The following is a 7,683-nucleotide window of genomic DNA, read 5'->3' as shown; positions in this document are numbered from 1 at the left end:
GCAATTTTGAAGGCATTTATTTTTTAACATCGTCTGAGAGGAAATAACTTCGTAATAGCAATCTGCTTGGCATTCGCATCTGGGAACAAGAAAGCATCTTCAAGCACTTGAATGCGCTCCTTGAATGTGTTTGAACGCTCCTCCCGGCACATCAGTACCGTTCGCACACTCGACGATTTCAGTGTCATTCAGTTCACCACTTACTAGAACATCGCTGTCGTAAAGCGCGCATACTTCTTTCCTTCCACCTGCATCAGTCCGCCGCATGAAATAATGATCTAAACCTCACCTATTCCTACAGCGGGGTTCTTTCCTTCCGCCTGCATCAGTCCGCCGCATGAAGTAACGATCGAAGCCTCACCTATTCCTACAGCGGGGTTCTTTCCTTCCGCCTGCATCAGTCCGCCGCATGAAGTAACGATCGAAGCCTCACCTATTCCTACAGCGGGGTTCTTTCCTTCCGCCTGCATCAGTCCGCCGCATGAAGTAACGATCGAAGCCTCACCTATTCCTACAGCGGGCATGTTTCCTTCCACCTTGATCCGTCTGCCGCATGAAGTAACGATCTAAGCCTCACCTATTCCTACAGTGGGGTTCTTTCCTTCCGCCTGCATCAGTCCGCCGCATGAAGTAACGATCGAAGCCTCACCTATTCCTACAGCGGGGTTCTTTCCTTCCGCCTGCATCAGTCCGCCGCATGAAGTAACGATCGAAGCCTCACCTATTCCTACAGCGGGCATGTTTCCTTCCACCTTGATCCGTCTGCCGCATGAAGTAACGATCTAAGCCTCACCTATTCCTACAGTGGGGTTCTTTCCTTCCGCCTGCATCAGTCCGCCGCATGAAGTAACGATCGAAGCCTCACCTATTCCTACAGCGGGCATGTTTCCTTCCACCTTGATCCGTCTGCCGCATGAAGTAACGATCTAAGCCTCACCTATTCCTACAGCGGGGTTCTTTCCTTCCGCCTGCATCAGTCCGCCGCATGAAGTAACGATCGAAGCCTCACCTATTCCTACAGCGGGGTTCTTTCCTTCCGCCTGCATCAGTCCGCCGCATGAAGTAACGATCGAAGCCTCACCTATTCCTACAGCGGGGTTCTTTCCTTCCGCCTGCATCAGTCCGCCGCATGAAGTAACGATCGAAGCCTCACCTATTCCTACAGCGGGGTTCTTTCCTTCCGCCTGCATCAGTCCGCCGCATGAAGTAACGATCGAAGCCTCACCTATTCCTACAGCGGGGTTCTTTCCTTCCGCCTGCATCAGTCCGCCGCATGAAGTAACGATCGAAGCCTCACCTATTCCTACAGTGGGGTTCTTTCCTTCCGCCTGCATCAGTCCGCCGCATGAAGTAACGATCGAAGCCTCACCTATTCCTACAGCGGGGTTCTTTCCTTCCGCCTGCATCAGTCCGCCGCATGAAGTAACGATCGAAGCCTCACCTATTCCTACAGCGGGCATGTTTCCTTCCACCTTGATCCGTCTGCCGCATGAAGTAACGATCTAAGCCTCACCTATTCCTACAGTGGGGTTCTTTCCTTCCGCCTGCATCAGTCCGCCGCATGAAGTAACGATCGAAGCCTCACCTATTCCTACAGCGGGCATGTTTCCTTCCACCTTGATCCGTCTGCCGCATGAAGTAACGATCTAAGCCTCACCTATTCCTACAGCGGGGTTCTTTCCTTCCGCCTGCATCAGTCCGCCGCATGAAGTAACGATCGAAGCCTCACCTATTCCTACAGCGGGGTTCTTTCCTTCCGCCTGCATCAGTCCGCCGCATGAAGTAACGATCGAAGCCTCACCTATTCCTACAGCGGGGTTCTTTCCTTCCGCCTGCATCAGTCCGCCGCATGAAGTAACGATCGAAGCCTCACCTATTCCTACAGCGGGCATGTTTCCTTCCACCTTGATCCGTCTGCCGCATGAAGTAACGATCTAAGCCTCACCTATTCCTACAGTGGGGTTCTTTCCTTCCGCCTGCATCAGTCCGCCGCATGAAGTAACGATCGAAGCCTCACCTATTCCTACAGCGGGGTTCTTTCCTTCCGCCTGCATCAGTCCGCCGCATGAAGTAACGATCGAAGCCTCACCTATTCCTACAGCGGGCATGTTTCCTTCCACCTTGATCCGTCTGCCGCATGAAGTAACGATCTAAGCCTCACCTATTCCTACAGTGGGGTTCTTTCCTTCCGCCTGCATCAGTCCGCCGCATGAAGTAACGATCGAAGCCTCACCTATTCCTACAGCGGGCATGTTTCCTTCCACCTTCATCCGTCTGCCGCATGAAATAACGATCTAAGCCTCACCTATTCCTACAGTGGGGTTCTTTCCTTCCGCCTGCATCAGTCCGCCGCATGAAGTAACGATCGAAGCCTCACCTATTCCTACAGCGGGCATGTTTCCTTCCACCTTCATCCGTCTGCCGCATGAAGTAACGATCTAAGCCTCACCTATTCCTACAGCGGGGTTCTTTCCTTCCGCCTGCATCAGTCCGCCGCATGAAGTAACGATCGAAGCCTCACCTATTCCTACAGCGGGGTTCTTTCCTTCCGCCTGCATCAGTCCGCCGCATGAAGTAACGATCGAAGCCTCACCTATTCCTACAGCGGGCATGTTTCCTTCCACCTTCATCCGTCTGCCGCATGAAGTAACGATCTAAGCCTCACCTATTCCTACAGCGGGGTTCTTTCCTTCCACCTTCATCCGTCTGCCGCATGAAATAACGATCTAAGCCTCACCTATTCCTACAGTGGGGTTCTTTCCTTCCGCCTGCATCAGTCCGCCGCATGAAATAACGATCGAAGCCTCACCTATTCCTACAGCGGGCATGTTTCCTTCCACCTTGATCCGTCTGCCGCATGAAGTAACGATCGAAGCCTCACCTATTCCTACAGCGGGCATGTTTCCTTCCACCTTCATCCGTCTGCCGCATGAAATAACGATCTAAGCCTCACCTATTCCTACAGTGGGGTTCTTTCCTTCCGCCTGCATCAGTCCGCCGCATGAAGTAACGATCGAAGCCTCACCTATTCCTACAGCGGGGTTCTTTCCTTCCGCCTGCATCAGTCCGCCGCATGAAGTAACGATCGAAGCCTCACCTATTCCTACAGCGGGGTTCTTTCCTTCCGCCTGCATCAGTCCGCCGCATGAAGTAACGATCGAAGCCTCACCTATTCCTACAGCGGGCATGTTTCCTTCCACCTTGATCCGTCTGCCGCATGAAGTAACGATCTAAGCCTCACCTATTCCTACAGCGGGCATGTTTCCTTCCACCTTCATCCGTCTGCCGCATGAAATAACGATCTAAGCCTCACCTATTCCTACAGTGGGGTTCTTTCCTTCCGCCTGCATCAGTCCGCCGCATGAAATAACGATCGAAGCCTCACCTATTCCTACAGCGGGCATGTTTCCTTCCACCTTGATCCGTCTGCCGCATGAAGTAACGATCGAAGCCTCACCTATTCCTACAGCGGGCATGTTTCCTTCCACCTTCATCCGTCTGCCGCATGAAATAACGATCTAAGCCTCACCTATTCCTACAGTGGGGTTCTTTCCTTCCGCCTGCATCAGTCCGCCGCATGAAATAACGATCGAAGCCTCACCTATTCCTACAGCGGGGTTCTTTCCTTCCGCCTGCATCAGTCCGCCGCATGAAGTAACGATCGAAGCCTCACCTATTCCTACAGCGGGCATGTTTCCTTCCACCTTCATCCGTCTGCCGCATGAAATAACGATCTAAGCCTCACCTATTCCTACAGTGGGGTTCTTTCCTTCCGCCTGCATCAGTCCGCCGCATGAAGTAACGATCGAAGCCTCACCTATTCCTACAGCGGGGTTCTTTCCTTCCGCCTGCATCAGTCCGCCGCATGAAGTAACGATCGAAGCCTCACCTATTCCTACAGCGGGGTTCTTTCCTTCCGCCTGCATCAGTCCGCCGCATGAAGTAACGATCGAAGCCTCACCTATTCCTACAGCGGGCATGTTTCCTTCCACCTTGATCCGTCTGCCGCATGAAGTAACGATCTAAGCCTCACCTATTCCTACAGTGGGGTTCTTTCCTTCCGCCTGCATCAGTCCGCCGCATGAAGTAACGATCGAAGCCTCACCTATTCCTACAGTGGGCATGTTTCCTTCCACCTTGATCCGTCTGCCGCATGAAGTAACGATCGAAGCCTCACCTATTCCTACAGCGGGCATGTTTCCTTCCACCTTCATCCGTCTGCCGCATGAAATAACGATCTAAGCCTCACCTATTCCTACAGTGGGGTTCTTTCCTTCCGCCTGCATCAGTCCGCCGCATGAAATAACGATCGAAGCCTCACCTATTCCTACAGCGGGGTTCTTTCCTTCCGCCTGCATCAGTCCGCCGCATGAAGTAACGATCGAAGCCTCACCTATTCCTACAGCGGGCATGTTTCCTTCCACCTTCATCCGTCTGCCGCATGAAATAACGATCTAAGCCTCACCTATTCCTACAGTGGGGTTCTTTCCTTCCGCCTGCATCAGTCCGCCGCATGAAGTAACGATCGAAGCCTCACCTATTCCTACAGCGGGGTTCTTTCCTTCCGCCTGCATCAGTCCGCCGCATGAAGTAACGATCGAAGCCTCACCTATTCCTACAGCGGGGTTCTTTCCTTCCGCCTGCATCAGTCCGCCGCATGAAGTAACGATCGAAGCCTCACCTATTCCTACAGCGGGCATGTTTCCTTCCACCTTGATCCGTCTGCCGCATGAAGTAACGATCTAAGCCTCACCTATTCCTACAGTGGGGTTCTTTCCTTCCGCCTGCATCAGTCCGCCGCATGAAGTAACGATCGAAGCCTCACCTATTCCTACAGCGGGGTTCTTTCCTTCCGCCTGCATCAGTCCGCCGCATGAAGTAACGATCGAAGCCTCACCTATTCCTACAGCGGGGTTCTTTCCTTCCGCCTGCATCAGTCCGCCGCATGAAGTAACGATCGAAGCCTCACCTATTCCTACAGCGGGATGTTTCCTTCCACCTTGATCCGTCTGCCGCATGAAGTAACGATCTAAGCCTCACCTATCCTACAGTGGGGTTCTTTCCTTCCGCCTGCATCAGTCCGCCGCATGAAGTAACGATCGAAGCCTCACCTATTCCTACAGCGGGTTTCTTTCCTTCCGCCTGCATCAGTCCTGCCGCATGAAGTAACGATCGAAGCCTCACCTATTCCTACAGTGGGGTTCTTTCCTTCCGCCTGCATCAGTCCGCCGCATGAAGTAACGATCGAAGCCTCACCTATTCCTACAGCGGGGTTCTTTCCTTCCGCCTGCATCAGTCCGCCGCATGAAGTAACGATCGAAGCCTCACCTATTCCTACAGCGGGGTTCTTTCCTTCCGCCTGCATCAGTCCGCCGCATGAAGTAACGATCGAAGCCTCACCTATTCCTACAGCGGGGTTCTTTCCTTCCGCCTGCATCAGTCCGCCGCATGAAGTAACGATCGAAGCCTCACCTATTCCTACAGCGGGGTTCTTTCCTTCCGCCTGCATCAGTCCGCCGCATGAAGTAACGATCGAAGCCTCACCTATTCCTACAGCGGGGTTCTTTCCTTCCGCCTGCATCAGTCCGCCGCATGAAGTAACGATCGAAGCCTCACCTATTCCTACAGCGGGGTTCTTTCCTTCCGCCTGCATCAGTCGCCGCATGAAGTAACGATCGAAGCCTCACCTATTCCTACAGCGGGGTTCTTTCCTTCCGCCTGCATCAGTCCGCCGCATGAAGTAACGATCGAAGCCTCACCTATTCCTACAGCGGGGTTCTTTCCTTCCGCCTGCATCAGTCCGCCCGCATGAAGTAACGATCGAAGCCTCACCTATTCCTACAGCGGGGTTCTTTCCTTCCGCCTGCATCAGTCCGCCGCATGAAGTAACGATCGAAGCCTCACCTATTCCTACAGCGGGGTTCTTTCCTTCCGCCTGCATCAGTCCGCCGCATGAAATAACGATCGAAGCCTCACCTATTCCTACAGCGGGGTTCTTTCCTTCCGCCTGCATCAGTCCGCCGCATGAAGTAACGATCGAAGCCTCACCTATTCCTACAGTGGGGTGCCTGCATCAGTCCGCCGCATGAAGTAACGATCGAAGCCTCACCTATTCCTACAGCGGGGTTCTTTCCTTCCGCCTGCATCAGTCCGCCGCATGAAGTAACGATCGAAGCCTCACCTATTCCTACAGCGGGGTTCTTTCCTTCCGCCTGCATCAGTCCGCCGCATGAAGTAACGATCGAAGCCTCACCTATTCCTACAGCGGGGTTCTTTCCTTCCGCCTGCATCAGTCCGCCGCATGAAGTAACGATCGAAGCCTCACCTATTCCTACAGCGGGGTTCTTTCCTTCCGCCTGCATCAGTCCGCCGCATGAAGTAACGATCGAAGCCTCACCTATTCCTACAGCGGGCATGTTTCCTTCCACCTTGATCCGTCTGCCGCATGAATAACGATCGAAGCCTCACCTATTCCTACAGCGGGCATGTTTCCTTCCACCTTGATCCGTCTGCCGCATGAAATAACGATCTAAGCCTCACCTATTCCTACAGCGGGGTTCTTTCCTTCCGCCTGCATCAGTCCGCCGCATGAAATAATGATCTAAACCTCACCTATTCCTACAGCGGGCGTGTTTCCTTCCACCTTCATCCGTCTGCCGCATGAAATAACGATCTAAGCCTCACCTATTCCTACAGTGGGGTTCTTTCCTTCCGCCTGCATCAGTCCGCCGCATGAAGTAACGATCGAAGCCTCACCTATTCCTACAGCGGGGTTCTTTCCTTCCGCCTGCATCAGTCCGCCGCATGAAGTAACGATCGAAGCCTCACCTATTCCTACAGCGGGGTTCTTTCCTTCCGCCTGCATCAGTCCGCCGCATGAAGTAACGATCGAAGCCTCACCTATTCCTACAGCGGGGTTCTTTCCTTCCGCCTGCATCAGTCCGCCGCATGAAATAACGATCGAAGCCTCACCTATTCCTACAGCGGGGTTCTTTCCTTCCGCCTGCATCAGTCCGCCGCATGAAATAACGATCGAAGCCTCACCTATTCCTACAGCGGGGTTCTTTCCTTCCGCCTGCATCAGTCCGCCGCATGAAGTAACGATCGAAGCCTCACCTATTCCTACAGCGGGCATGTTTCCTTCCACCTTCATCCGTCTGCCGCATGAAATAACGATCTAAGCCTCACCTATTCCTACAGTGGGGTTCTTTCCTTCCGCCTGCATCAGTCCGCCGCATGAAGTAACGATCGAAGCCTCACCTATTCCTACAGCGGGTTCTTTCCTTCCGCCTGCATCAGTCCGCCGCATGAAGTAACGATCGAAGCCTCACCTATTCCTACAGCGGGGTTCTTTCCTTCCGCCTGCATCAGTCCGCCGCATGAAGTAACGATCGAAGCCTCACCTATTCCTACAGCGGGCATGTTTCCTTCCACCTTGATCCGTCTGCCGCATGAAGTAACGATCTAAGCCTCACCTATTCCTACAGTGGGGTTCTTCTCCTTCCGCCTGCATCAGTCCGCCGCATGAAGTAACGATCGAAGCCTCACCTATTCCTACAGCGGGCATGTTTCCTTCCACCTTGATCCGTCTGCCGCATGAAAGTAACGATCGAAGCCTCACCTATTCCTACAGCGGGCTTTTTCCTTCCACCTTCATCCGTCCTGCCGCATGAAATAACGATC

This window comes from Ornithodoros turicata, chromosome 1, assembly GCF_037126465.1.
Source record: "Ornithodoros turicata isolate Travis chromosome 1, ASM3712646v1, whole genome shotgun sequence".
Classification (NCBI taxonomy): domain Eukaryota; kingdom Metazoa; phylum Arthropoda; class Arachnida; order Ixodida; family Argasidae; genus Ornithodoros; species Ornithodoros turicata.
This window is presented reverse-complemented; position numbering follows the sequence as displayed.